Consider the following 10,327-nt stretch of genomic DNA (forward strand, 5'->3'; position numbering starts at 1 on the left):
GAACATTTAGACTGTAAATACCAAAAGTTTACGAGCACTAACCGAGATCGTTCATCTAGGCAATGCTAACCTTTGATGGTCTAAATTAGCTCTCCGAAGACCGTGGGGCACAGCTCCCGCTGGAGTAAAGGCGACTCTTTTACTGGCAGTGCGGTAGCTGCAAGAAGAGAATCATCTTGCCCACCAGCATCAAGGCCATTGTTCCCTAGCAACGTGCTCTAGCAACGGGGGACCTTTGTTTCACTGGCAGCTGGATGTCAGCTCACGGTTGGTTAAGCCCACTCTCCCAAGAAGCAATTTGTAGAAACGGTTCACCTCAACTAAATCTGAACTTTATTTCTTTCATCTCCCCTTGTCTGGAACAATACTGTGATTAATCTGTCATCGGTTTGGAGTATGTTACATCTTTACTGGCTTATTAAGAGACATTATCCTGTATGCTGTTGGCTTGTGAAATTATTACAATTTCCACAGTAAACCTGTGTTAAATAAACTGTTGGCAAAAACAATCTCAGTCTCTGAGTATAATTTTCCTTGAAACAAAACATGACTGATCCTTTTAATATAGTAAACCAGTGATAATAAATGGAGCGTCTTCCTGAGTTCTGTGATCCATTCTAGCAAATTACTGAACATGAGGAGGGGTTCATGGGGACCCTCAACTCATAGTCAGTTGGCCAGAAGGATGGGAGGCCCAGAACTTGCAACGGACATGTGAAATAAGAGGTAGTCTTGTAGCACTGAGCCTTTAACCTCTGGGGTCTGTGTTAACACATGGTAGTTAGTGTCAGAATTGAATTGAATTGTAAGACACTCAGTTGGTGTCTGGAAAGTTGGAGAATTGGTTGGTGTGGGGAAAAAACCCCCGTAACATTTGGTGTCACAAATGTTGTGATTAGGAACAGATCAAAATCTTTTAGGCAAAATCAGCACTTGGATATAGAAAGTCTCATATTGTATTCCAAACTGTTTTGTATTCAATAAACAATAAATTCAATGAAGTCAAAGACATACCATTTAATTTTCTTCCATCTTTCCCTCTCTTCTACTCCTAGAACACAGAAAGCATCCAATAAACACTAGCTGAAAGATTTAAACTAAGATTTAGTTATTATCAAAGTCTATTCCTTAAATATTTCTTCCACAGTTGTTGTTTAGATACCGTAATGTAAATGGCACCCACTGAAGGACAGGATACAACATGAACAGCGCCTCTGGAGTTTTGCAACGCGCTGGCCCTGTCTTAGCTTGAGTGTCTCCATAAACAATGATATGGGTGCAAATAGTTTATTTAGAAGGTGATACCAGGAAGCACTTTGAAGGAACAGAAAAACGAGAGAGGGAAGGGAGGAAAAGTTAATACAGGGTTCACAAATAAGCAAGTTACTACTGTAGACAACTGGATATCAATCCTGCTAAAGACCCTCTGAGAGTCTCTGTGGAACACACACTAAGATTCCCATTCCTCACTGGGTTGAAAGTCACTCCAGGATATTAACTCTCTAGCACTTCTGGCCTTCCCCTTGGTTGCCATACTCCTGCAGCCAGAGAAAGTCCTTGGGCAAAGAAGCACAGAAGGCTCTGGGCATATAAGGGATCTATGTGCAGTTGTCCTAGGGTATGCTGAGGTGACACAACTGACAGAATCTACTACAGATCCCAATATGGGTCCATGACATGCTGTTAGAGTGCCAATACTTATCTACTATGTGTCTGCTATGTGCTAGGCACTGTTCTAAATGTAAAAGATACAAAGTTGAAAATAAAAGATTAAAATCTCTCCCATTTTGAAACTGGTAGACTCGTGTAGTTAAAGGATATTAACTAAAATATTATATTGGCTTGGCCAAAAAGTTCGTTCGGTTAATGAATACATTGCTCAATAAAGTTCTTGGTGAAAATGAAAAAATGTATCTTTTATTTTTACTTAAAACTGAACGAACTTTTTGGCCAACCCAAAACAAATATATGGAGCATGTTTCAAGAAGTTCTGGAAGAAGAAATGGATATAAATGATGATTTGGTCTTATCTGGGAGATTGGTAATAAGCTTCATAGAAAAAGTGAGGTTGAGATGACGAATGAAAGATAAATGAGAATGTACTAAGAAATACTTTCAATTAATTAAAAAAAGGAAATAGAGTTGAAATGTAGACATAAGATGGGAAAACTAGCAGGAGGTAAGTCTGAAAAGGCAAGCAGGGGGTGGGTCATTCTGGGCCTTAAAGGCCATATTATAACCTGTAGTCCTTAAAATAAGATTGATGTTGTTCAAGGGTACAAATTTGTAACCAGTAGTAAATAAGCCATGGAGACCTAATGCACAGTGTAATAAATATAGACAATTATTACACTATAATTATATAATGCTAGAAATACCACAATGGCAATCACATTACAATATATATACATGTATCAAAGTAGCACATTGTATGCCTTAAATTTACACAATGTTATATGTTGAATTTATTCAATAGATAAATAAGATCAATAAAAATCCATTGAAAGGTTTTAAGAAAGGAGTATCTGTGGCAAGAAAACTTTGTGTGTTTTGAAAAGACTACTATGCCTATCTTGCAGAGATTAGTTTAGAAAAGTGCAGAGTAGGTATAAGAAGTACCCTGAGGCCATGTATAGCACACTGGAGCAAAAATGGTAGCTTGCACTAGACACAGAGTTAAAAAATAGATGAATTGATTTAAATTGGCAGGATTTGATGATGACTACGGGAGAGGGAGTATCCATGCAGATACTGCCCCTTCCACTTCTGGACCATAGAACATGTTAAAAAACAAACAAACAAACTATATATATATATATATATAGAGAGAGAGAGAGAGAGAGAGAGAGAGAGACAGAGAGAGAGAGACAGAGAGAGAGAGACAGAGAGAGAGACAGAGAGAGACAGAGACAGAGAGAGACAGAGAGAGACAGAGACAGAGAGAGTTATATAGAGTTATATTTGGATACATTTTAGATAAATATTAGAGAATGAGCAAATATAGATAAGGGAAGATTATTTCACTTTGGACATGCATTTGAGACATTCAAGTGGAGCTGCTCAGTAAACGTTTGGAAAAGGAAGCCAATAGCTCACAGAAGGGAATAGTCACATATATTTGTTACCTGAGGCCCTGGCCATACTTGGGATTGCCTGGGGAGAGAAGTTACTGTTAGAAGAGACCCATGAGGAGCTTGATTTTCCATATATTAAACCTAATGTGTAACTGCAAAACAATTTCTCCTTTGAAAGTTTATGTCAATATTCATGTTATTTTGATATAAATAAATTGTCAAGACAGTAGCTTTTGGTGTTGCTTTTTTGCTTTGTTTTGTATTTTCCATTGCCTTGATTTCTCAATCCCTTAGAGATAATTTTGTTTTTCTCTCAGATGTTAATTTCCATCCAGACACAAACATGCAAGTGGGTCTCACATTTTAAAAGCCTGTGATAAAGCTTAACACAGCTTGAACTATTATAAATAAGAAAACTATTCAACAGTGTTCTGAAATAGCTCTCTTTACCCTCTAAATTTTCTAAAATGCAGAGTTAATTACTTAGTGGGACATAATGGCAAATAAAATTAAATGGAAAGAAGGCACAGAGCTGTCAATAGAATCTCAGAAATAAGACAACTGCTTACTTGTAGGTTGATGAAGCAAAGAGAAAAAACACCTCTTTCTAATTTTTTCAACAGAAACAGAACATATACATCAAATGAATAGTTTTTATCTTACATCTAACAATGCCATAAATATACAAAAAAGCATTTGATCTTTGGGATCTTGTAACCATACACCAACCAGAAAAACAGTAGCTCAATGATATTTACAGCACTGGAAACAAAGCCATATAAACTGGAACGTCAGGTAATTCTACTTATTTTAAAACTCACTTCAGTTTAGATTTTCCTCAAATGTTTGTTTAAGCCCCACACACTAAAGGGAGAAAATAAATATATCCCCAAATCATAAACAGTTAATAGCAGTTCTGGCATCTGGATCACAGTGTGTCTTAGACCAGGACTCTCTTCCTCAAACCACACTTTTCATTTTTACCTCCCGTGAGTTCCTCTATTAAAATGAGTCTCTTCTCTATCATGTAGATTAATCCAAGTGTCATTATTCTAAATAAGCAAGAAAAGTGAAAGATGAAGCTTACATTTTAATATTACTGAGTCATCACCACCTGCCCATCAATGGATTGAAAAAGGAAACTAAGAAAAAATGGGGTCCCAGAGTTACATCCAAGGGTGAATCTCTTCCATAGGCGATATCAGCCTTTAGTTATTCAGGGTAACTTGACTTCAACCAAGAGTGGGTGGCGAACTGTCCAGTTGTGAGTACCATTAACTGGCTCTTCTCCCTGCTTCTGGGACTATATCCATGAAATGTCAAGAATCAGACTCCCTAAATTTTAGATTTTGGAAATACTACTAGACATGAATGAGGAAAATACAGTTTTTTAAATCTGACATATAAGTAAAATTAGATGTACAAATGGACTTGCCTCCAGGAAACCAAAACTTCGCAGGAAATGGTTCCTATATGTGATCAGATTCTGTTTGTTAGTTTCTCAAACATTGAAACAAATGTAGAGGTGCCCCAAAATATAAACCATAGCTTCTACCTCTCCTCTGACTTCCAGGTTCATACCCACTCCAGTTGACTCTTCCACTAGGCTATTCCGCAGAATGCTCTAAAATTTGATTATGGATTGCTACCTTCTTCCTCCAAAGCTGTCCACCCTTTAGGTTTCCCTATGACATTAAACTGTGTTCAAGCTACCCAGCTGCTTAAGTCAGAAACATAAGAGTCATCCTACTCTTTTACATCTCACATAGAATTTGTCAGCAAATCCTATTGCTATCATATCTAAAATATGAACGGAATCCATACAGTAGTCTCCAACTCTGCTACCACTAGCACTGTCAAAATCACCATCAATCCTCTTCTGCATAACTACCTTACCCCCTGTCTAATCTCCCTGCGTCTAAATTCATCCCCTACCCAAATTAATAGCAGCCATAGGGCTTCCCTGGTGGCGCAGTGGTTGAGAGTTCGCCTGCCGATGCAGGGGACACGGGTTTGTGCCCCGGTCCGGGAGGATCCCACATGCCACGGAGCGGCTGGGCCCATGAGCCATGGCCACTGGGCCTGCGCGTCCGGAGCCTGTGCTCCACAACGGGAGAGGCCACAGCAACGAAAGGCCCGCGTACTGCAAAAAAAAAAAAAAAAAAAAATAGTAGCCATAGCAATATTAGAAAAACATAAACATCATCGTGTCATTTACCTGATTAAAACCTTTCACTAGCTTCCAGATGAACTTCAAATTAAACCCAAACCCCTTTTCATGGTCAAAGGTGAATCCCTGCAGGCTGAGCTCTGCCTACTTCTCCCACCTACCCCACATCGTCACTCACCATGTACTCACTGTCATGTACTCACTGTCACCAAGTCACAGGGCCATGTCAGGAGCTGGTCAAATATTCTGAGGTCTTTCCCACTTTGGGATTTTTGCACGTGCTGTCCCTTTCACTTGGAATTTTATTCTTTCTGCTTATCCTTTTTTGTTCCTTTTCATATTCTGGACTCAGCATAAATGACATCTTCTCAAAGAGTCCTTCAGAGTCACTCAACTGGAAGAGAAACATCTTCTCCCCTCACCCTTATTCCCTACTCAGCAGCCTAGTCTTTGCTTTCTTCACAGTACTTGGGGCAACAGGTAATTAGATGTTGATTGCCTTGTTTACTAGCTTATTTCTCATTTTCCCCATAACATTGTGAGCTCTGTGAGGGCTGGGCTTTGTTTTACTCACTAATTTACACCTAGCCTGTCGAACATTGTAGATATATATTTGCTGAAAGAATGAAGGATGCAGTGAAGTGATAAATGCTCCTCCTTGGACAATCATGCATGCATCTTCAAACATCAGCCTGGCTGATTTTTGAAGGAAATCATCAAGAGGATGTGACCTCCAGTTGACCCTTGATCTGGACTCAGGGAACTGGAGGCTCCTCACCCCCTCCTGTGTCCTTGGAATGTATGTTTTGCCCACTCTTCCCAAGTAGGAACTGTTTTCAAGGACACAGCCTTATGAGAGTAATGTGTTGTTGAGACCATCTGGACGATATACATGAATGAATCCCGTTAGGGCTTCTACATAAACTTAAGATTCTGGTGGGTGCATGCGAAGGTCTCATTTTGCAGCTGCCCAAGACAAGCTTTGTATGTAAGTCCCCTTGCTCGGTGAAACTGCCACCTACCAATCTGGAGTGGTCTGCCTCTTTCTCTGGTCTCTCCTTGCCCTCCATGTATGGGGGCCAGTTTGCAAATCACCACTAATAATCTACTGAATTCAGAACCTACTAACAGTAAATAAAGCAAAAACTGAAACCACAATCTGGCAGTGTTTTTCTGCAAAAGGATGCTATTTCCTCTCTCATTTGAAATATGCTAACCATAGAGTATTCCATTGATGTCTCCAATTTCACAAGTCTTCAAAGATCTTGGATTTTATTTTTAACCTTTTTCCCATTTTCAACTGAGTGTTTGTTTCAGTCAGCATTAATGGGTATGCCATGCTGATTTCAGAGAAGTGGAATGAAAATTTAAGACTTTTATTTCCAAAAACTCAATTATTTTGGATGTTAACTGAAGGCTCAAACATTTCTAATCATTTTTTAATAAATTTATTTATTTTATTTATTTATTTTGGACTGCATTGGGTGTCTGTTGCTGTGCGCAGGCTTTCTCTAGTTGCAGTGAGTGGGGGGCTACTCTTCGTTGTGGTGCACGGGCTTTTCATTGCAGTGGCTTCTCTTGTTGAGGAGCACGGGCTCTAGGTGTGCAGGTTTCAGTAGTTGGGGCACCCAGGCTCAGTAGTCGTGGCTCACGGGCTCCAGAGTGCAGGCTCAGTAGTTGTAGCACACGGGCTTAGTTGCTCCGCAGCACGTGGGATCTTCGCGGACCAGGGCTTGAACCCATGTCCCCTGCACTGGCAGGCGGATTCTTAACCACTGAGCCACCAGGAAAGCCCTCAAACATTTCTAATCTTAATAAGCAGTTGCCAAAAGAACTTTTTAATAAAAACAGTTGTTCTAAGAAGTGATGGTGTGTATACAAAAACACATACACACATACCTATATACATACATAAGACATGCATTTATATATATACACACAAGGTATTTATATAGTCAAATAAATATAGGAAATACTGAGTTAGACAAGGCTAAACAGGCCTTATAATTGTCAATTTCTCAGAGCCTTTATTAACATATAAATATGATTATGAATTTCCAAAGTGGAATAAAGTACTCAGCATTTCCAATTTTATTTGATCCTCAAGTCCTTGTCATCTGCTATCATCTTGTAGAAGCATTGTTCTACAGAGCAAAGTATAGAAAATGCTTTTCTAGGGAGAGTAATTAAAATTCTAATTCAAGAATTTTAAAATTGTTGGGACTTCCCTGGTAGCACAGTGGTTAAGAATCTGCCTGCCAATGCAGGGGACACGGGTTCGAGCCCTGGTCCGGGAAGATCCCACATGCTGTGGAGCAACTAAGCCTGCGTGCCACAACTACTGAAGCCCGTGCACCTAGAGCCCATGCTCCACAACAAGAGAAGCCACCACAATGAGAAGCCCATGCACCACAACGAAGAGTAGCCCCAGCTCACCACAACTAGAGAGAAAGCTGATGCACAGCAATGAAGACTCAATACAGCCAAAATTACTTACTTACTTACTTAATTAATTAATTTTAAAAAAAAGAATTTTAAAACTGTAGAACCAGAAGAGATCTCAAGAGATCACCTCACTCGGTCTCCTGACCAGATGTCACAAACTCAAATGCAGGACTAAAGCACACTGAAAAGAATATATCCAACATAGAGGAGAAAGTAATGACTTAGCTTCAGCTTTAGTGCAGAATCAATGTCCCAGATTATTTCATTTTCCAAAAGAAGCCAGAAACTCAGAGTTTGTATTAAAACTTTCCATTTTTAGATATTTGTAACTATTTCAAAATGATGTTTTTCAAACACTACACAGACTAAATAAAAACACCTGTAGGCCATATTTAATACACAATACACCAGTTTTCAATCTGATTTAAACTACCTAGTATAGATATTTGTCTATTCCATTTTTCAAAATTTGTATTTAGTGACTCACCTAACGCTGCTGCATTTGTAACCATCTTTGATTTACTTTCCTTTATGGTCCCCTGTGAATCCTCCAATTTGGCAAATCTTTCAACTGGAAGGTATAAGTAACATCAAAATGGTCAAAATTTCCTTTGCATACAACATTAAGAAAGGGCCAGGTAATGTGCTAGAGTAGACGTCCTCCAAGATAAGCTCCATTCCATTGAAAGATCCATTTACTGCCATACATTCTATAATGTTCTACTCTACTCAAATAGAGATATCTAAACTAACTCATTAAAGACTATTTCACTTGGAAAAATAACAAAAATTTTCAAAGGGAAACTTGTCTATAACTCCTGTAAATAATAATTTTAATATCATTAGGACCTAGGCATTTATCAGTTACAAAGTAGGTGAAGAAAAATGAGCAGCATAGATAAGAGCATAGGCTTTGGAGTCAGATAAGCCTGTGTTAGAATCCCAGCCCGTTTCTTACTGGCCAGCTGATTTTTAACACGGCATCCTCCCAGACTCTTGGCATCTTCGTGTCCTAGGTTAAAATGAAGAAAATAACAGTACCTGCTTTAACAGGTTGCTGACAGTTCTAATTATATAATATGCTTAAAGTAATAAAGTTATAGCAATTGAAAAGAGATCAGTGGTTATCAGATTGTTTAGTTGGGATGTGTGACTATTATGGGATAACTTGAGGAAATTTCTTTGCAATGATGGAACTCTGTATCTTGATTGTGATAATGGTTACATGAATAGATGCATATGGTAAAATTTCATAAAACTGTATACCAAAAAATGCATGTAAAACCGATGTAATCTGAATATAGTCTGGATTCAAGTTAATAGTTTATTAATGTCAATTTCCTGGTTTTGACAATGTACTATGGTTATGTAAGCAATTATACTGAGGGACAGGGGGTGATGGATACACAAGAACTCACTATATTATTTTACAACTTCTAATGAGTCAAACTAATATTTCAAAATTAAAAGTCTAAAGAAAAACAAAGGAAAAAAAAGCTTGCTAAGAGGATTGTATGTGAGAGTGTGCAAAGAACTTGGCACCATATCTGGCACATTATAAATGCTCTCTAGATGGTAGCTATCATTTTTTAATTATTAAGTCTAGGAATTGAAACTTAAGAATAATGAAAACGGAATATATACCACTGAGAAAGGAGGTAAAATTTATCAGTTATCTAAGGAGGTAACTCAAACTGAATTTTGAATATTAAGACCAAAAAAAGGGCAAAAGATGAAGCGATAATAACTCATCAGCTTCAAACTCATTTCTCATTGCCCACCTACCAACATTTCAGTCACTTGACATTATACCCAGGAATCACTAACACATCACTGAAATTATGCAGTCCTTTAAAGGACTGCATAATTTACTGTAATGACACAGTAAACTTTTCTATCTCTAAGCACTTTCATACTAATGATGCTTTAAATACTTACAGCTTATTAATAGCTATAACACATTATAAATAGTTTATAACATAATCACCTGTTTTAATTAATAGCAGGGCTTAAGCAGTAGGAAAAACTTAATTGTGATAAATCTTCATAGACAAGTTAAACTGAATTTCTGGTCAGTATAATGTTCCCTCCTCTTGAAGTAAACTCTGAAAATAATTAGAATATTAACATACATGAATCTTTACTTTCTTCTTTCCAGAGGTACAGCTGCTTAAGAAATACAGTTTGGGGGCTTCCCTGGTGGCGCAGTGGTTGAGAGTCCGCCTGCCGATGCAGGGGACACAGGTTCGTGCCCCGGTCCGGGAAGATCCCACATGCCGCGGAGTGGCTAGGCCCGTGAGCCATGGCCGCTGAGCCTGCGCATCTGGAGCCTATGCTCTGCAACGGGAGAGGCCACAACAGTGAGAGGCCCGCATACCGCAAAAAAAAAAAAAAAAGAAAAAAAGAAATACAGTTTGATGTTCTAGTTTTTATGAAGAATTATGAAAGAATTATGAAAAACATGTTCTAATCACTAATTAATTGATACATGTCTAAAATGATCTATAACCATACAAATACTCTGATTAAGGTATAATAAAAATAGCATGTGATTTGAGGTGAGACAGCATGGGCTGTTATTGATACATTTATTCAACAGATTTTATTGAGCTCATACTATGTGCCAGTCATTTTTCTA

At 38.3% G+C, this 10,327-nt stretch overlaps 1 long non-coding RNA gene across 1 annotated transcript in view; it reads right to left on the minus strand.

Moving 5' to 3' along the window:
• Nucleotides 1-10,000, minus strand: part of LOC141278355 (uncharacterized) — a 45,845-nt gene extending 35,845 nt beyond the window's left edge. Inside the window, exons 1-3 of the long non-coding RNA XR_012330942.1 lie at nucleotides 9,822-10,000; nucleotides 8,648-8,701; nucleotides 8,177-8,260 (exon numbers count right to left, since the gene is read on the minus strand). This is a non-coding gene — a long non-coding RNA (uncharacterized lncRNA). The remainder of the gene's footprint in view (nucleotides 1-8,176; nucleotides 8,261-8,647; nucleotides 8,702-9,821) is intronic.
• Nucleotides 10,001-10,327: the final 327 nt, after the last annotated feature.

This window comes from Tursiops truncatus, chromosome 3 (assembly GCF_011762595.2).
Source record: "Tursiops truncatus isolate mTurTru1 chromosome 3, mTurTru1.mat.Y, whole genome shotgun sequence".
NCBI lineage: Eukaryota > Metazoa > Chordata > Mammalia > Artiodactyla > Delphinidae > Tursiops > Tursiops truncatus.